We start from the raw sequence: 21,254 nt of genomic DNA on the forward strand, positions 1-21,254 counted from the left end.
TTTTGCTCTACTTGCCCCACCCTCAAATGGGCAACCCCTTCCTACAGACCAGCAAGCCCCACCTTGAGACTGCCAACCTCCCTGCATCCTGCAAGCCACTCCAAGTGGTGATTTTACTAGCGCTGAGAGCCAAGGAAGTATGTTCGGATGGAGGGGAAGTGAGTTGGGGTGGAGGGAGGGCCAGGTGTGATTGTGGAGAGTTGTTCATCTGGGGGTGAGGGAGTCAAGGATTAAAAATAACCCCAAGTGGGGGGGCAGCATCCCCCCTATTCCTGAAGCCACCCTGTGGACCCAGCTAGCCCCCCCAAATTCCACCAAACCCTCCCAGACCCCACCAACCCCTACAAATCTCCCTAGCCCCTCCCCTCACCCCACTTGCCTCCTGATCCTGCCCAACACTCTTGGACCCTACCAACTCTGCCCACTAGCCCCTGATCTCCCCAAGTCCCTGTGCAGACCCTGCTTGCCCCCGAGGCTCCCTGATGGCCCCAAGGCCCGAGTTAGCCCTCCATGCTACTGACTTACATGAGGGGCCAGAAAGGGAGATTATGCTTAGGGGCAACCAACACGGGTTCATTAGAGGCAGGTCCTGCCAAACCAACTTGGTGGCCTTCTACGACCAGGTCACCAAATCCTGAGATGCAGGGGTAGCAGTGGAAATAGTCTTCCTGGACTTTCAGAAGTTCTTCAACACTGTCTCTTACCCTGTTTTCATTAAGAAACTGGGGGACTGTGGTGTCAGCACTCACACAGCCAAATGGGTTGCCAACTGGCTGGAGGGCCATACCCAGAGAGTGATAGTGGATGGGTCATTTTCGACCTGGAGGGATGTGGGCAGTGGGGTCCCCCAGGGCTTGGTCCTCAGGTCCACACTGTTCAATATCTTCATCAGTGATTTGGACGAGAGGGTAAAAAGCACCCTGTTCAAATCTGCTGATGACACTAAGATGTGGGGGGATGTGGGCATGCTAGAAGGGAGGAATAGGCTGCAATCAGACCTAGACAGGTTACAAGGGTGGGCGGAGGAGAATAGGTTGGGATTCAACACTGACAAGTACAAGGTGCTGCACCTGAGGAGGAAGAACCAGCACCATACCTACAGGCTGGGGAACTCCCTTCTCATCAGTTAGAGGGGACCAGCAGGCTTTGGGGGAGTCCCTGTTCCCCCGAGCACTACCAGGAGTGACTAGGAATAATGGTCACAAGCTGGCAGAGGGGAGATTTAGGCTAGATATCAGGAGGCGCTACTTCACGGTCAGGGCGGCTAGGATTTGGAACCAACTTCCAAGCAAAGTGGTGCTGGCTCCTACCCTGGGGGTCTTTAAGACAAGGCTAAACCATCACCTTGCTGGGGTCGGTTGACCCCAGTACTCTTTCCTGCCATGGCAGGGGGTCGGATTCGATGATCTGCTCAGGTCCCTTCCGACCCTACAAACTATGAAGCTATAAACTATGAAACTATGAGATCAGATAGCCATTTTAAATTCAATCTAACCTCCCTCTAACCTCCCTGAATGTCTGTGTATACTTTATATGAGCTAATGGTCCATCTTTTGACTACATTTTTATTCCACTTTACACCTCCTTTTTCATTAAGTTTGACTGTTGTCTAGCCCATGCAAAAAATCTGTGGCTTCTATGTTTTTGATTTTTCATTATTTGGTGTTTTCTTTTGGTGTTTTGGAAGAGATTAGTCTCAGGAAACAAAATCTGGTGTGCAAACGTTGCCTTAAACATATTGCTATTGAAGTCTTGAGAGTTTGGGGGTTAAGGATTTAGACTTGCATGCCAGCAGAAAGCTTGTGAAGCAATGCAGCAGTGTTCTCCCATCATACTTTGTCTACTGCCCATGTTCATGTGTGTACAAAAAGCTTTGCCAAGCCATTTGATACTGGGCAATAAGTAGTCAACTGAATATGTTTTATTAAATTTTGCTGTGGAAATGCCTGGAAACTCAGAAATAAAATTGTTATTGTTATCTCAAGCCAGCACCTCAGGCAATCTATAAGTGGCAAACAGATTATGAAGCACTTTGTTTTTACAACAGAGGTAGTTGTGCTTCACTTCTGGCTATCAAGAATATGCATCACTGAATTCATTGGCTTATCCATTTCTGCAAAATCAGGGCTTTTCCAGGGCTTCATAGCTTTCTATGCTGTATCCTTCATGTTCTGATGGTTATTACAAAAACCACACTGACAGCAAAAAGTCTTGATCTAAAGCTGGCCACCAAAATAACTTCTGGCTATCCCATTATTTTTTCTTATGCCTCATTGCTGCTCATGTTGTTGGCACTGGATTTATGACCCAGATACCTTGTTCCAGGCAGACCCAAACCCTCAGACCAACCACAACTTCTCCATTTGACAATAAGTGAATTTTATTGATACACAGTGACAGCAGATAAGAATAATGCAAATAATTCTAGACCTACCAGTCCCAGAGTTCACAGAGTTAAGGTCTGTCTGGTCAGTACACAAGCTTCACTCTGAGGTTCTCTCTTGAATGTCAGCTGTCAGCCTGGAGGTTGGAGGCTGATGCCCACCTACCCCAGTGCCCTCTGTCAATGGTGGCCTCGGGTTCCCCTCTCAAGGACCCTTTGCTGCTCAGAAATCCCTCCTTTTGTATCCTCTCTCTTTTCTGATGACTCCTTATCTTTGGGCATCACTGATTGGTCTGTCTGTGGTCGTCATACTGTCTACGTTCCGTCCTGTCGGCATTTTCCTTTGGGCTTTACTGGTCTTCTTCTAAATGTGGTCAGTTCTCCACAATTGGGAATCCCAGGGGCTCTGCAATTGAGCACTGGGTCTGGGTGCTCCCTTATCTCACATCATGCAATAGTGTGGTAAATGTCTTCAATTTTCCAGTCTGTGTGTCTGCTTCGAAACAGACACAGTGGGCCTTGAAGAAACTGTCACAAACAAGCTTTTAGAAATCAATTAACCCTTGCCATTCCCCTGGACCATTGTTCTAAAGCAATATTTATTTTACCTACAAGCCAATTCCCAAAAGGAAACCTCTAAATACCTTTTTCTAGCCATCAATGTCATTCCACTAGTATACTTTTCCCATGTTTCTTCACCAGTAACAAACGACTGTTCTGCCCGTAGAACTCTAGTTTCCTGAAATAGTATTGGTTGCTTTTAATATATGCAATATGGCTAGGTGAAAGTATATAGCACATTCCCTTAACTAAAAAGCGTTCTAGGGTGCTAAGGGTTCGTCTTCATTTTATGTTGTTCACTCTACACAGGAACTGCTAGACCAGGACATCATCATTAACGTGGCTTTCCAGTGGTCTATACTAGTATGATAATAGTCATAGTTTTTCAGATGAGTTTTTAAATCCCATGGTAATTTTTTGCAAGCAAATGCTCTGAATTTTTTACTTCCTTCTTTATAAATGTGTGAAACAACAACGTCAGCTCTTACAGCAGTGATATCAGAGTATGGTGTCATGGGGGATTTTGGACTAATATGCATCCATATGCTGAACTATTCTTTTTTTGTTTGTTTGTTACCGCAAAAGGCTTATTTGCTTTTTCTCTGTAAACTCATTTGTATTTTTCTGTAACAAGACAGATATTACACTGATTAAGTTTGGAATGAATGTTCGTTCCCTAATAGCTTCCCATACTCAGACATGATCTAAGCTCCAAAACATTCTGTGGTAGTACTGCAATCTCAAAAACTTGCCTTTTTAATGGGCAAGTTCTTTGTGGACCTGTGCAATGTTCTAAGATACCAGTTTTGAAAAGAGTACACTTATTTTGGGTTAACTTTGAAATCATATCTTTGTGATTTCTTTAGAACCACCTCAAGGTTTTATAAATACTTCTCAGAACTCATGGTAGAGGTGATATCTTTTATTAGACCTACTAGATATTTAAAAAATAAAATAAAATCTTTATTTGCAAGCGTTTGGTCACAGGTACCCTTCTTCAGGCATAGGAGAAAAGATTGTAAAAGTTCTCCTGGGTAGAAATGGAAGTTTATAATTAATAGGACAGTTGAAGGTGTGGTAAAATCTCGTTTAGAATAGTTCATTTTATGCAGATTTAGGCTCAGAGAAAAGTCAGAATAGTCTGTTTATCTCAAAGTTGTTTGGTGGTAAGCAGGATGCAAGCGTATTTCCTTCGGGTTATGATGGTTCATATTTTACAGAAGAGTAAAAAGATGGAATGCTTTTCTTATGTGGTGTGGTATTTCTGGGTTGTGTGATAACACAAATTACCTTAAACAAAGGCAGGAGCAAGGTCTCAGCTGGTAAAACTTGCTTCCTCCTTGTAAAATTATAAAGAGTTAGTTTTTAAAAATCTGCTAAAATTCGATATCCCATGGAAGATTGCAAATAAAGACATTTTTTGCAAACATCTTTGAGGTGCTCCACTCTTCACTCCTTGCTCAGATCCCGTTTTCCATGTCGAGCATGATTAAGACAGATTTTTTTCAAATGTTAGCACATTTTAATTGTGGCTTCAAAAAATAGAGCTGTCTCAACAGTTCCTCTTGGTGGTTCCTCCTTAATGTCTCACAGCCTCTCTCAGAGTCCCAGGTGTTTTACTTTAAAGACAAATTGATATATGAAAGATCTAGCAAAAAATTACCAACAACAAGTAGTGGTGGCAGACTTGCCAAAAATTCAGAGGGGCTTTCTCCTTCTGATTGTTTTCTGAAATGAAACTTGTTCTTGGAGCTCCCCAAACAGTGCTGAAAAATGGGGTGCATGAATTGGAGCCCCTCCTCCTCTACCCTCCAGTGGGGGTTGAAAAAAACCCAGATTTAATTCTCTCCACTCCCTTTCCCCACTCCCATTCTGAAAACAGCAACAGGCTGGGAGCTCCACAGATACAAGTTACAGACATTACATTTTGAAATGTCTTCACCTGATACCTCATGCAATAAAGGATCCAATTTTCACCCAATCTGCCATTTTTGAAGCTGTCTGCAGTCATGTACTTGTGTTTGGTCACAGCTATAAATTGCTTTCTGTGGCCAGATCAGGCAAAAATTGACACTTCTGTCTGTGCCTCAAATGTCTGCTGTCTTAGGAGGAATTTCCTGGGAATGATTTAACCCTTGTTGTTACCAGGTTTGTTTGTTTTTTTCTTCTGGAGTGACCATTTTTACTCTGGAAATAATGTCTGTACATGGGAGTCCATGAGGGATGATCATACCTTAAGGGGGCAATCCTCCAGGCCAAAGGATAACAGTCCCTGAGAGAAGCAAGGAGGGTCAGTCAGTGCAGATATAGTTAGGGATCTTCTGGAAGGGCTAGACATTTTTATATCTGCAGGTCCAGATGCCCTACACCCAAGGGTGTTGAGGGAGCTGGCAGGGGTCATTGTGGAGCCACTGGCCCAACTATATGAGCATTCGTGGTCATCTGGCCAGGTGCCGAGGGATTGGAAACTGGCTAATTTTGTCCCAATTTTCAAGAAAGAGATGGAGGACCCAAGTAACTATAGGCCTGTAAGCCTCACCTAGGTGCTCGGGAAGATCTTGGAGAAAATCATCAAGGAGCACATCTGTGGGGGGCCTGCAGGGGAGATCATGCTCAGGGGCAATCGGCATGGGTTCTTCAAAGGCAGGTCCTGACCAACCTGATTACCTTTTATGACCAAGTAACTAAATCCTTGGATGATGGTGTCACCGTGGACATAGTCTTTCTGGACTTTAAGAAGGCCTTTGTCACTGTCTCTCACCCCATCCTCATCAATAAATTAAGTGACTGTGGCATTGATGCCTGCATAGTTGGATGGGTAAAAAATTGGCTGATGGGGCACACCCAGAGAGTAGTGGTGGATGGGTTGTACTCAGCCTGGTGAGATGTGAGCAGTAGGGTACCCCAGGGCTCAGTCCCGCACTGTTTACCATCTTCATCAGCGACTTGGACGAGGGGGTGGAAAGCACACTGTCCAAGTTTGCTGATAACACTAAGATGTGGGGCAAGGTAGACACACTTGAAGTGAGAGAGAGACTGCAAATAGATTTAGACAGACTACAAATGTGGGCAGACAAGAATAGGATGGGGTTCAATGTAGACAAATGCAAGGTGCTGCACCTTGGGAGAAGGAATCCACAGGATACATACAGGCTGGGGAGTTCCCTTCTTGAAAGCACAGAGGCAGAATGGGATCTTGGAGTCATTATAGACTCCAAGATGAACATGAGCCACCAATGCCAGACCGCAGCCAGTAAGGCCAGCCATACCTTGTCATGTATCCAAAGATGCATCTCAAGCCGGTCCAGAGAGGTGATACTCCCCTGCTATGCAATTTTGGTCAGGCCACTGTTGGAGTACTGTGTCCAGTACCAGGCGCTGCACTTCAAAAAGGATGTGACCAGCCTGGAGAGGGTTCGGAGGAGGGCCACCCATTTGGTGAGAGGGCAGAAGGACAGGCCCTATGAGGACAGACTGAGGGACCTGAACCTGTTCAGCCTCAGCAAGAGGAGGCTGAAGGGGGATTTGGTGGCTGCCTACAAACTCATCAGCGGAGATCAACAGCAAATAGGTAGAGCCGTTTTCTCCCCAGCACCACATGGGGTGACTAGGAACAATGGTAATAAGCTGATGCAGAATAGGTTTAGGTTAGAGATCAGAAGGCGATATTTTACAGTTAGGGTGGCCAAAATCTGGAACCAACTTTCCAGGGAAGTGGTCCTCACCCCTTCCTTGGGCAAATTCAAAATGATCACCTGTCTGGGGTCTTGTGAACCCAGCATTCATTCCTGCCTGTGGCAGGGGGTTAGGCTAGATGATCTGTTCATGTCCCTCCTGATCCTAGCTACTATGAAACTATAATTTGTGGTTTCTCCTGGGAGAACATTAACTCTTCCAGCCTGAATGTCTGTACACAGCCTAGGATAACTCCATTAGCTGCAGTGGAATTACTCCTTATTTACACTGGAAAAAGTGAAAGAAGCACTGAACCCAGTGGATGCATACATTTGGATACCCATCTAAATAGAAGCATGCTAACACCAAATGTGTCTGTTTTTGCAGTTGTAGAGCCCTGGCAGGGTACCTATGAGTTCTGTGCTTCCTAGCTACTATGAAACTATAAGGAAGAATGAAATATAATTTTTACCATCTTCAGAGCTCCGCAAAGCTAGAGACATTTTTTTCTTTTGTATATTTACTTTAAGGGGCCAGAATTTCATCTTTGGCTAAGATCTGTTAAATTTTCTTGAGCAAAGACAATAATGATCCTCTACTAATATTAGAACCAAGGTCAGTATAGAATAGAAGTTAAATATTATAAATAAGCCATAATACAATTAATGGTTATTGTTCTGTACCATGTCAAACAAATAGGAAATCATTGTAGCCTTTTACTTCCTGGAATAAATTTAATTTAAAAATAGATATACAATCCCTAATTTTCACACTCTTTTAAAACATCTAGCAGGCAACTTAATGGGTTTTACTACCATAGACCTTTTCCCTGTGAAGTAAACAAGTAAAATGTTTTTAAGTAGGAGAAAGAGGAAATTAGCCATGTTCATCTGAAGTCAGGCAGAAGGCAACTCAGGGTAAAGACAAAGTAGGGGAAATATAAACAAGTTAATTCCATATTATAGGCTGAAAATGTATACACATGGTAGAACAATAAATAAGGAAAGGATTAATAGTTTGCAAGTTGTTAAATGATGACGTAAATTAATGGATCAACTGCAAGGTTCCACTAGTCTTTTCTGTTTAAGATTTACACCACTGATCAACCAATTTTCAAATCCTTAATATAGTAAAGCATTTGCCTTTAAGGCAGTAATAATTCAAGGTTGCTATCAAAACAAATGTTTTTCCATTAGAAAAAATAATTGTACCATATATTCTAATGCTGTCTTTGGATTTAAATCTTTTCACCGAAGAAAACCTGTCAGTCAAACATAATTTGATAGAGAACTCTGTTCAAAACCAAGTCTTTCAGTGAGGATGAAGCTAAAATAAGAAGTGACTTCTCTACTTCTGACACTAACTCAAGGCCATTCAGAAATTATTATCTAAATGAAAGGTGACGTGTCATTGCGTAGCTCTGGATCATTTTGAGAAAGCCAGCTGACTTCTTTATTTACATGTTTTGGGCCCACATGTTAGTAGTTGTGCACAAATGCAGATTCTCCCCAAATGTATTAATCAGAACTTCAACCAAAATCTATGAGGTTATAGGATTAGAATTATAAACATAATACATCTTTGCAGCCTGGCCATTTTAAAAATTGTCCGGTAATGAATGAGACACGTTATGCAATACAGCTTTTTTTTCATTTGCAGAACAAACCTTGAGCATTTATGGCTTGTGATGTGTTTTTAAAATTTAATAGCAGAAAATGGATCCAGGTAAACAGCTTTGTTCACAAAAGGGTTGACAGTCTGAAGGAACAGTGGCCAGCATAGAAAGACACAGTATGCTTCATTTAACAGAAAATAGGACACAATTAGCATAAAGTCTTCTGCTTTAGAATCATATCATTGATCCACACAGCAGGGGGCTGGGAGTCCAAATCCTTTTTCTGTCTTTAACTGGCAGTATGACTTTAGGCAAATACTTTAAACAACTTTGACTCATTTTGTGCGTCTGTTTGCTCATGGGGATGGGGCGAGGGAGGGAGGTATAGGTGGAACCTATTCAGTCTTTTACCCCATGAAGTTTTCATTCTCCATTGCAACTTTATTCTTTGCTGATGAAGACTAAGCTTCATCCCCCACACCCCATCCAGAAGCAACTCTGCCTGAACCAGCTCTATTCCTAGATATAGGATGCAACTCCAGGGCCGTTGTCTGGAAGTTTCATGATTTTTGCTACAGTTATAATCACTGATCCCTCAAAGCCACATGTTCAGAGGTCCCACCGTCTCCAGTGCCCCTGTAGCCACCTTAAGATATACAATGATTAATATGCATGTGCGCATACTATACATGAAGCCTAAGACCTGTTTCTTTGGCCTGGCCATCTGGACTCACTCTGCTGCTCTTATAAAAAAGTCTCATGGGATTTTTGACAAGCAGAAATAGTCAGAAGTCACCTCTAGCAGCTTCAGCTGACCCTGAATACTTTGCTTGGATACCTGCTGTATTTTTGGAACAAAATAACTGGATTGTACTCCAGTACAATCAAGCAGAACTTCAGGTGTGTGGAAGGGTTGATGTAAAAGTCATAAGAGAAATAGAACCACTAATTAGTCATTTATATGTTTTCATGGTACTCAATTAGCCAATGGGTCATTAGCTTTTGAATTCTGACAGAGTAAAAGACTGTGATAAATGCAGTCACACAAAGTACTTATTTATGGCTGACCCACTGAGTGCAGGGGGGGTAATAAAGAATGCATTCTCAAATGTCAGTGTAATCACAAATGTTTTTATAACACCAAAACCCACAAATTGCTGGTAAGACCACAGTGTTTTATTCACAAAGCAAAGACAGCAAATATCAACTGCTCTTTGTTCCCACCCATACTTCTCAACTCATTTTCCCCATCACGTCCCAGGTGACACTTTGATTATTAGTTCTCTGGGACAGGGCCTGTCTTTTTAAAGGTATTTCTACTTATCAAAACCAGGCAGACATACTAATGCTACTGCCAGCTAGCACATCTAACACTGTTAGTGAGGATGTGGTGGCCTGCATTTCAGCTGGACTAAAAACCTTTGTACAAACCTTCTGGAAACTCTAGATGCACATTGGAATTGCTGGGCTATGTAAAATCCCCTGATGCTGTGTCTTTATTACACTTATTCCTTAGGATAGTTAAATTATAATATTAGCATGTATATGTTTTATCCCTGGTACAAGCACAAATTCATTTTGCTCCATACACATCCACTTAGCTACTCATTTATGCAGTGCATAACTGAGGTCCTAGAGCTCTCACTGTGGGTCCTAGGCCCTATCATAATGGGCATAATAACAGTTATAAAGGATTTTATCCCTGAAGTTATTGCATCTTTTTCAACAAACTAAGAGCAAAACCCTAAAAATCCTGTTCAGCTACAAAATATCTGGATGTACATAATGTAGGGAAATTGGAAAATAAACCGCTATTAAGTTGAGGATTGCACTAAAATTCAGGTTCTAATAGGTATTTTGATCAAGTGATAGAAAAGAAATAGTCAGGAGTCATCCCTAGATCTAATAGTGCCTTGAACTTTGTGTCATTCCTTGATTATGATGCCTGTGGCTTGGCTGGCTTGGTCTCTTCTGCCAGGTTGTCATAACTAACTCTGATGGAGATTCAGCAGAAGCAGAAAATATGGCACAGGAAAGAAGTTGCTGTGATTTGTTGTCCTGTAATTCCTTTGAGTAGCATATAATTAGAGACCTACTCAACTTGTGACTGCAGATTTTGTGGAAACCATGAAATTGGACATTGTAGGGGAAATCTGCAAAATCAAAAAACTTAATATACTACAAATGAAATGCTTGCTCCCCAGTGGGAGCCAGTGGTCCTCATGGCCATTGCAGCACAGCCTCACAGTCTATGCAGGATGTGGTGGAGCTGCCAGTGAGAAGGGGAGCAGCCAAGATGGTGACCACCACCCCCCCCCCGCCTCTTGCTGCTGATTTGCTGAGAGGCCCATCTATTGCACTACTACACGCCACAGCCAATCAGCAGCAAGGGGTGGGGCTGCATGATACACAGCTCCCTTGGCCAATCAGCAGCAAGGGGTGGGGCCACATGATGGACAGCCCTTTTGACTAATCAGTAGTAAGAGACAGGACCACTGGGGCCTCTCAGGCAGAAGTATGGGGGGTGCAGCAAAATGCCCACAGTGCCCATCCCCACAATTGGCCTCCAAAATCAGCCTCCTGGCTACTCAATTTCCTTAGGTTCCTATACATAATGTTTCTTCACTCCTTCTTCCTGACCATTTTACCATCTCCTAATACTGCTTCCCTGCTTAGGTTGCCGACAGCTGTTTTACCAATCCCTTTTCCTACTACCATCATTCTCATACCTTCTCCTACATGGGCATAAACTTAGAAACCCTGGCAGGAATCAACAAACAGAAATGAGGGAAATGGATATACTCATGTAGTCTTACTTGTTCCTTCATCTGTCTACAAGTCTAATTTTAAAGATGCTGAGTTATCTAAACTGAAAGTCAGCTACCCTGAAAATTAGGCCCAAGCACAGAAACATTTTAAAGAAAGTCTTTAATGTTCCTATGAAATCTTTGTCTATTCCTCCGGCTTTTAATTTACAAATTAACAACAACAAAACTATCCCTAAGCAATTGTGGCAGGGTTTTCACAGGAAAAAGTAGGTCTTTTCTGAACATTTTTTGTTGTCCAGACAAGTGATATAAATAACAAACTTGAGGTTTGATTAGTTGGTAGGTAATGAAATTCCCATGCACCTGTTTAATCAAAAACAGATGTTCTATTTGCAGTGCTTCTTTCATAATTTGTGATAATGATGATAGCAATTTATTAGCCAAACATAAAGGAAAAGGAATATCTAATTAGTACACTGATTTTTTTAAAAGTTAAGGCAGCCACTTATTTGGTTCGTGGGTGTGTGTGTGTGTGTATACTCCCCACCCCATGCCTCCCCACACACATACGCACCCATACATGAATACTCTTCAATAAGTAATCAAAATAAAAATGCTTGTACCATCAATTCCTCTGTCCATTATTCAGCAGCTAGTTCATGTTTAACCAAATATTACTGGTAAGCCTATAAATTAAACAAAGAGAAAGGAAGCTTTTCTGTGACCTTTCTTGGTGAGTCTAGTCAACTTTGCAGATTAGCTTACCCCGGACAGCGAATGTCTATTTGCAAGGCAATTCTAAAGAAGTGTTGAGCAGTGTCCTTCTTTCCATCCTTATAAACTACGTTGTGGCCATGTAGCCCCTTAAGGCACTGTCCTTTATTAGAGGGAGTGCCAATCCACACCTTGAGGGAGCTCCCTGCTCAATACTTGTGTCAAGTAGACAAATTTCCCCTTGAAGCCATATGGCATGTTTCAGAGGTGGCAACTTCTGCTTCCTATTACAAGCAACCAGCTCCATTGGTAAGAGGGAAGTGAGAAGCAATGATTTCATTGCCCTACAGTGATTTCAGTGTCCTACTTCTTTTCAACCCTACTGTCCTTGGGGAAGTATTTTACTTTCCCAACTGTGTGCAAAGGGAGTAATTTCTGTGTTCTACAAACCACAAGGCTTGCGGCTATACTTTAACTGCTGCGTCAGGGAAAGAAAAGGAACCCAGTTCATTTGCAGATTGGTGACAATCACAATCTAGGTCTAGTGTCACTGCTGCCAAGATTATGAGATGACTTTCTGAAGGTGTCTATTCAAAACTAAAATGGTAGGAAGCTGAATGGTTTTACAAGGACAATAACAATTCTGGCAGCGTACTTTTCATCCGTATGTTTCAACAGATATAAAAGGAGAGTATCATTAGCTCTATTACATAAATGGGAACATTCAGGCACAGAGCGGCAGTATGAGGTGGCTTCCATTTCTGAACTCACCAGTGAGGATGAAAACTCCACCAATGCCACCCTAGCAAAAAAGGTGCGCAATGTATTGTTAGCAGTTGATCTGGGTAAACACATCTTTGGGATGAGTCTGCTTTGCTTTCCTTGGAGGACAACACCAATGCATATGCAATTTTCTCTTGCTCTTATCATATCCTAAAATATTGTATGATGAACGAAGACGTAAGGCATTGCATATCTGACACACGATCAGACTGTGAGGAACCAATCCCGCCAGGATCTCTGCCTACATGTGCAGAGATCTACACATGTGGATTTAATTATGAGATTGAGTAAACTGTAGATATTCAATCTTTTGATTACACTCAGGAGTGGTGTAGTCTGTGGCTTTACTTTCATGAGCACCAACCATTTTCTTTCTGAGAAACCTATTAAAAAATGGAGGTGATTCCCAGTGTCCCCCCTAGTGATGCCCATTTTGAGAATGAGCAGTGCTGTCAACTTATCAGCAGGGATCCTGGTTTTCCCTAATAAAAAAATTTACAAAATCTCTGATAAAAGCCCCCAAATCTGTTATTGACATTCAAGGCCCCCCACAACCCTTCTGGTGCCCCTCACTCTCCCACCCCAGCTGCCAGCACTAGGAGCCTGCGCTGCCACCCCTGCTGCCCCATGTGCACAGGGAACACGTTGCAGGGCAGTGCGAAGCTCGCAGCCACAAGCAGCTTTCCTGTGAGGCCATGATGTGTTCTGCCCTGCAGCGCCAGGTCCCACCTGCTGAGCTGTGGATGCCCTGGGAAAGGGCAGCAGGGTGGGACCATGAGCCTGCAGCATGCACCTGCCTCCACCCCTGCCCTGTGCACAGATCTGGGTGGCACAGTTCCCCCCTGCCTCCCTGGGAGTGCATGCAGCGGTGGGGAGCTGCCTCCCCTACCCTCAGACAAGCCACCGGTGGCTCTGCTCCGCTCCCCGCTGGGGCCCGGCAGCTGTGCATTGTGGCTCTGAGTCCCAAGCCCCACACACTGCCTGGCAGGGCAGCAGCCCCAACCCCAGCTCTGCCTCAATCCTCCCTTCCCACTTACCTATAGGAGCTACTCTCCAGGCTGCCTGGGGCCATGTATATATGCACATGGCCTCTCCTACCCCATTACCCTCCTCCGGCTCATTCCCTGCAGGCTGCAACTCTGCCAGCCTGCAGAGAGCTTGCTTCAAAATGGCAAAATCTGTGGGTTTTTCTGCTAAAAAGAGAAATCTGCATTTTATTTCATTTGAAGAGGGGGGAGGAAGAAATCCACATTTGACTGTTTTTTCCATGGGAAACGGAAAGTCTAGATCCCTGCTTAGCAGGACTGGATGGGATTCCCTGCTCAGTAAGGGTGTTTAATGACAGACGGCACTTCTCCCATCAGAATACAGCACACTGCTCCCACAGCTGTCCCAGCCTGGGGTCTGAGGGTGAGATACACTCATGCAGAGAGGGCCTGCTGGCCTTAAACCAGGTTTTGGCACCCAGTGAACCATAACAATGTTAAATATAAATCCTGTTCCTCTGATTTGCCATCTAGTGGCCAAAATCTCTTCTATACCAAAAGGGTGGGGAGCTGAGTCAAGTTATCCATATGTGTATGAACATTGCCGAAGGACACAGCATATCTTCTCTTTTAAAATGCTTTAATAAGCTTACTAACCCATATAGAAGAAAACAAAAAAAATCTAAGGTAAGGGCGGCCGGAGCTCTGGCTTCCCAGAGAGGTGGTGTGAAGGAGCGGGTGCTAAGGGCGGCCGTGAAACTCCCTAGCGCCACTCACCGTCACGTTAGGGCGAACGTAGCACCCTCAGAATCTCGCCCGCCATGACTTTGATGGTTAAATATATTGTGGAGGCTGCCTGTTCCCTAATGGACGGTATTGCTGTCCTGTCCCTAGTCCCGAATGGGGTTTTGATATGCGTCCCGCCTTAAGGGCAATGCGTGCCTCCAAACCTCCCCTTCAGCACGCCCCAAGCCTCGCAGCTGTTCCGGGGGATGTTTGTCTTGTCCCTCGCCCGTCGGGTGCCACTCGGCCACCTGGCGCCTCACAGGGCCTATAGCGCCACCACCGCCCCACTCTCGGTGCCATTGGGCCGGCATTACCACCGCCCTTGTCTCGGCGCCATCGGGCCGGCGCTATCACTGCGGGTGCCTCTCGGCCACCAGGTGCCCCACAGGGCCTACAGCGCCCCCGCCACCCAACTCTCGGCGCCATTGGGCCAGCCTTACTGCCGCCCTAGTCTGGGCGCCATTGGGCCGGCGCTATCGCCTCTGCGCCACGCCCCCTCTGGGGCCTCGCTCGCCCCCTCTGGGGCCCAATACCGCGCACCCTGCGCCTCACCCCCTCTGGGGCCTCGCTCGCCCCCTCTGGGGCCCAATACCGCGCACCCTGCGCCTCGCCCCCTCTGGGGCCTCGCTCGCCCCCTCTGGGGCCCAATACCGCGCACCCTGCGCCTCGCCCCCTCTGGGGCCTCGCTCGCCCCCTCTGGGGCCCAATACCGCGCACCCTGCGCCTCGCCCCCTCTGGGGCCTCGCTCGCCCCCTCTGGGGCCCAATACCGCGCACCCTGCGCCTCGCCCCCTCTGGGGCCTCGCTCGCCCCCTCTGGGGCCCAATACCGCGCACCCTGCACCTCGCCCCCTCTGGGGCCTCGCTCGCCCCCTCTGGGGCCCAATACCGCGCACCCTGCGCCTCGCCCCCTCTGGGGCCTCGCTCGCCCCCTCTGGGGCCCAATACCGCGCACCCTGCGCCTCGCCCCCTCTGGGGCCTCGCTCGCCCCCTCTGGGGCCCAATACCGCGCACCCTGCACCTCGCCCCCTCTGGGGCCTCGCTCGCCCCCTCTGGGGCCCAATACCGCGCACCCTGCGCCTCGCCCCCTCTGGGGCCTGTGCCTCCCTGGCACGAACTTCTGGAGCCCCCAAGCTGTTGGGGGGGCCCCGCTGAGGCCTCCTCGCTCCCCAACAGCCTCGCCCAGTCCTCTGAATCTACCTGCCCTTGAAGGCGATCTTGTTCCCTGCATCATCGCAGCCGGTTAGTATGGTAAGGCTGCCACACTTGCCTCGGGCTGCTCAGCCTCAGCCGCAGAGCTCCTGCTCCTGCGGCAGCCAGAAGGGAACTGTGAGGCAGGCTCCGGCCTAAGTTGTTTATAAAGGCCTGGCCCTGCCCCCTTCTGGCCACGTGACTCACCTGGTCACCCTGGCAACCGGCACCTGAGCTGCCTGGGTGATTGGCAGCTCTGCCAATCACCCTCACAGTCACGGGGCACCTATGTGACTCCGTGACAGGTGGTGCTCTCACCTTCCCTGGAGATCTTCAAGAGGAGACTGGATAGGCATCTGGCTGAGGTTTTGTGACCCCTGCCACCCCCAGTGCTCCTTCCTGCCCATGGCAGGGGGTCAGACTCGATGATCTGTCTAGGTCCCTTCCAACTCATTGTTTCTGTGATTCTATGATAAGAATAAGATGAGGAGAAGCATGAAAATGTTTGAAAACTTAACTTTCAAGTAAGGTTTAAAAAAAAAACAAACCCACACTCTTGCCATTTGCCAACCATGTTTTACCTTAGTGTGTCTTTGAAAAAAATCTTCATTTAGAAGATATAACCGTTGCAAAATTAGTTTATAGAAAGTGTGTTTCTATCTCAAGTACAATTATAATATACGGGCTTTATAATTGATTATTATTATTAGGGGTAATCTTTACAATAAAATAAGTATATTTTACTATAAATAGTAAAACATTCCAAAGCAACCTCTGACAGAGTGAAAAATGTCTACATTTATTCTGAATAACGAGGTTTAGCTGGAGAATAATGAGGCTTTTGTTTGTTAATCTTAGGTGCTTCCTTTACTGTGAGCAAATTATATAAGTGCTTAAAAAGCTTTTAATGAAGGAATAGATTTTAAGGTGCAGTGACAACCTTTGACTGAAGATGTTAATTTATGGAGTTTTAGAAGATTTTCCTTTCTTTTCTTTTTTTTTTTTGTATGCAGTACTGGGTTGAAAGCAATGCTCTCTCTTACAGAAGCTGGTTTAAAGCTTCCCCCTACCCCCTCCAAAAATACAAAAGAATCAATGCCTCTTGGGGTACATTCAACACTTTCTTCTTGATATATCCACAAATAAAATTTGATAAATCCAAAACTAAAATTTTTATTAGTTATTCCCCCCCCCACACACACAGCTTAATACCTTGCCATGTCTCATAACTATATGCACACTGTACACCTGATGTTCTCTTAAAGACACCCCTTGGTCCATGTATGTTAATGATGTATACCTGTATTGTAGTTATATTCATATAATTCTTGGTAGATAAATGTGCCTCATGCCAGGAAATCATTTCTGTCTGTTTACCAGGGCACAGTTTGAACTTTGCTGGTCTCCCAAATTGATCTCCATCTGAAACAATACTTGGTGGATATTTTCCACTTAGTCTGCTGGGTCTACAGAGAGTCAAATTAAGAACTATGTGGTGAGGCAAAACAGCAAAGTGTTCAAGCTGAGGATATCCTTAAGTGTTCTGCATTCCTTAGAGAAGCAGGATATGGCAAGAGCCGCCTTTGTTTAAAAAAAGAATCGTAGTTAAATCCCAGACTTAATAATTCTCTCTCTAAAAGAAAATATCTTAGCTTCTATCCCCTGAGTTCTCACTCTAGAGTAAAGAAAATAATCATTTTGTTTATAAATCACCTTCCCTCATAGGCACATTGAGATAATGACTAAACAGTTGATATGGAATAAAATAGTCATCATAACAAGACATGGGAACAATAATATATTAAGAAGCCAAAACTTGATCCTCAAGAAGTTTGCTTCCTTATATAAGCAGCTGATTCCAGTACAGGTAAAAACACTACACTGAGAAAAGAGTGGACTTGGAATAAGAAACCCTTTTATTTCTGACTCTTTTAAGATAAAAGCAAGCAAAAATTCAGGTGGTGGAGTGTTATCAGAGACACTTCCATTTATTTGTCATGTACAATTATAGCTTCTTATATACAACTGTCTACGAACAGTTAGGCTCTAGAAGACCACCGGTCTAAAACCACCCTTTACAAAAACTGGGTAGGCCCTAGTCTAATTTTTAATTAGTCTATATCCCTTGTGTACTCATCAGTTTATTTTTTTTTCTCCATGTTATACCAGCCATTATTGCCAAAAACTCTCAGGATGGGACCAGCAACTTCCTATTTTCTTCATTTTCAGCTCCCAAGAGAAATCATCTATGCCCAACAGGGAAATGTTCCTAGCAAGGACCCCACCCAACTGACACACCAACTTTCAAGCACCTTCTTTACCCCCAGAAACCTGCCTTTATTCTCTATGCCTCCTCAGCAAAAAGCTGGTTTCGAATTTATTACATATTTTGTAAATACCAACCACCTGAGCCACCCACATTAAATCCCTCTTGCAAACTTAACCCAATAATTACAAATCATCCCATTCTCCTGTTGCTTAAAAACTTTCAAGCTTTTTTTTTTCATTAAATGGGTAGTGCTTAACTAACTCCAATGAAACAATTAAGCATCATTAAATGTTTCATCCTGAAACACAGGGGACAAAGTAATGAAAGGCCCTCTATTCAGGGTTAAAGCCTTAATGGGAACATGATACTGTTTTGTAGTTAGTAGTTGTGTTAGGTGTTCTGATTATTGCAATACTCTACTGAATGATGGGAAAACTAGCAGTGAAAGCAGAAGTAAATGAAAAAGAGTTGTGTTGTCTCTCCCACTACAGAGCAGAAAAGGGAGAGATAAAAAATACACACTAATGATGAACATCTGACCTCAGATGGCATAAATTAAAATAATCAGAAGACTGCTCCTCATGAATCTGTAGAAGCATCTCAAAATCCAGAGAATTCTTAGGACAGCATTTAAAGGGAACACAACCTAACAAAATCATACATTGTAAGCAATAGTGAAAATATTCACCATTGGTACTGGAATGACCTGCATTTATTGAAAAGGTGAAGTGACACACACAACCTGATTAACAGGTATTTCGGTTTTTAAATGCCTTTCATTTTTTTTCTCAGCCTGGATGAAGTAGCTTCTTTTGGAGGAGTTTACATTTGTTTCTGTCAGAATGGACCGGGCTCCCCTGCCATTGCAATTAAAGTGAACATCGCATAGCGTGCTTAGGAACATTGGTTGCTTTATTCTGGGCTTCCTGTAGTATGTCTTCTTTAACATTATGAAACTAGGCAGCAACTGAAGTTAATTCTGCTATAAATACCCAGGCTACCTTACTGGAGTCTCTCAGCATTTTTAAAAAACCTTGGTAGAACAAAAGCATCATATACTGTGGACATACTCCCTCCCCACCACCTCCAAATTCAAAAATGGGCTGTAACTTTTAAACTATAATATTTCTTTACTGTAGTAACCCAAAGAAGAATGATCTGGTAATGTACAGCATTTTAGGCACAAGTATCTTTATTCTGTTGCTATGGTTTTGGATGTAACAGAGTGATTGTGGAAGTTCCCTGCTTCCACAGGCAAAATCTTTGTCACATCAAATGTTAAGCACTAGAAATGTCACATCCCATCTAGAAAAGAATTGGGAATCCAAACTAAGGCGCATACACAGGAAGCATCTCAAATAGGAAATCCAAAACATTGAAACACCCTAAATGAATGCACACTTGAAAACCTTCTTGGCCATTGACTGCATCCCAGGAGACTGGAATGGAGAGAAGTACTAAAATAACAAGTTCCTAACACTGAGCGGCCAACTAGCAGCAAGAACAACTTTATGGACTGGAATCTATTCCACCTCTTAGGCATATAACGATGTTCAGGTACCCAAGTGCAATTCTGTTTCACTCTGCATGAGTCCCTGAAAAGTTGTTCATAAGAGAGAGAGATATGTGATCCTTTTATTCCTCTGCTTTGTTTTGATTCAGTTTTAAGGGTAAGATGATGCTTGTTGCAAAAATAGATGCATTAGTCGACTTTCATGGACTCGACTAGGGTGGAATTAGAATCATGGACTTAGAAATCAAGTTTCTAAGTCCATGTTCCTAATAGGACCAGTGTGTCATCTGACAGTCCTTTCAATTGGGTTATATCCAAAGCAGCCCTTGGGGTATGCTGGAGTAAGACACAGATGATTATCCAAGAAGTAGCCTGAAATGTGTTGTTTAGCTGTTGATATTTGCCCATCTGTAAATTGTGTATTTGTAAAAGGAAAGATTTAAGAAGGATGTTGTAAACCAGAATAAACTTGTTCATAAGAATGTACCATTAAAGTAAAGGCAACTACTCAATTAACTAAGCCATGATTGTCAGCAGCCCATCTTTCTCCTCAAGAAAAAATAATATTTTACTCTAACATTGTAGTGAGGTGCTAATAATATATGGTTTATTATAAGCTTGATTAGCTTGTAGCAGAACTAGAGACAGCCTATGTAACTTTTATAATGGATAGGTTAGGAATTAACTCATTAACTCATAGGTTGTCAGTAGGATTTACAGTTTTTGTTGGCTTTAAGATGAGCAGCTGTATGATTCTTTCCCAGTGAACTGTAAAGTCCTTTACTGTGGACAAGCCTGATAGCAAGACAGGACTGTTACAGGCTAATCCTAAACTCATTGAAGTCAATGGAAAGATTCCTACTAACTTCATTCATCTTTCAATTAGACATTTAAAACACATCTGGTGCCTACATGTGTAGCAGAAAATATTCTTATCCAGACAACATCTTTGTACTTGAATATAATTTTCTCTGGTAGTAGTTTTTTTTTGACCCTCTGCACATTTTTAATACCTGGAACCATGGATTGAACATGAAAGTTTGCTCTTTTTTTGTCCAATCAAATAGATCCCCAAAATTTTACAGAAAATATTGTGACCTAGCCATGCTAGATCAGTACTGTTTGTCTACATTTTTATATTGATATTGTCTCTTTCATTTTCTTGGGCTGTCAGTCATTTCCTAGATATGCTTTCTGTATATATGGCAGGGAGTGGGGTTGTCTGATTTCAGTCATTTCTTATGTACTTTATTAGGTCCTGGGGCCAAGGCATGCCCGCTAGAGGCTGGATCTATGGGCAGTGCTTCTGCTCAAAAAGTGCCTTGCAGGTATGGGTCTCATCATTTCCATAAATTCTTAAACTTGGGGGGGCTTTACCACTAATTAAGAAATATTCCCTTTATCCATCTGACCTATGTTGTTTTGTTTTTTAGTTGCTGGAGAAGTTGGTGGCAGAATAGCCTCATGCTCACCTCCATCAATTCATTTATTTAAGGAATTAACTCATTGAATGGAAACCTTGCACATGAAAGCATCATGTGGTTTTCCTATGGCTACAGTGATCCCACCTCATTGTTTTATAATGTCAGACTTGAATTCTGAGCTCCATGCTGGTGATCATTGCCTCCTATTTTCTAGGGTTCCCAGAGTGCTGCAGCATCAGTAAGGAATAATCCAGCACAAATTATTTTGTCTAAATATACTTCAAAATTAATATCCTTTAGCTATCTATCTATGTGTGGTCTGACAACATAAAAAGTCATAACTTTTGCTGGGCCAGAGGACATCAATAAAACTCCTGTTGTCTCTCTAATCCATCCAATGACTTCTTTCTCTCATACAGCTAGAAAAATAATTAAATTATGTATTTATGGATTCATTTGGATTTGCAGCATAACAAAAAAGACTCCCATTCATAAACCCTGGGCACTGTGCCCTGACAAACATGCACACATAATACAAATGCTCCAGATACCTAAAATGATATCCAACCATATTCCGTTCATTCATAG

General features: G+C 43.6%; 1 long non-coding RNA gene across 7 annotated transcripts in view; it reads left to right on the forward strand.

Annotated features, from left to right (window-relative positions):
* LOC149863062 (uncharacterized) overlaps positions 1-21,254 on the forward strand; it is a 110,501-nt gene that overhangs the window by 70,105 nt on the left and 19,142 nt on the right. For all 7 annotated transcript variants that reach the window (XR_016442918.1, XR_016442920.1, XR_016442917.1 and 4 more), the window contains one exon: positions 20,498-20,570. This is a non-coding gene — a long non-coding RNA (uncharacterized LOC149863062). The remainder of the gene's footprint in view (positions 1-20,497; positions 20,571-21,254) is intronic.

Source organism: Crocodylus siamensis, chromosome 6 (assembly GCF_052110815.1).
Source record: "Crocodylus siamensis isolate JL-2025a chromosome 6, ASM5211081v1, whole genome shotgun sequence".
In the NCBI taxonomy this organism is placed as follows: domain Eukaryota; kingdom Metazoa; phylum Chordata; order Crocodylia; family Crocodylidae; genus Crocodylus; species Crocodylus siamensis.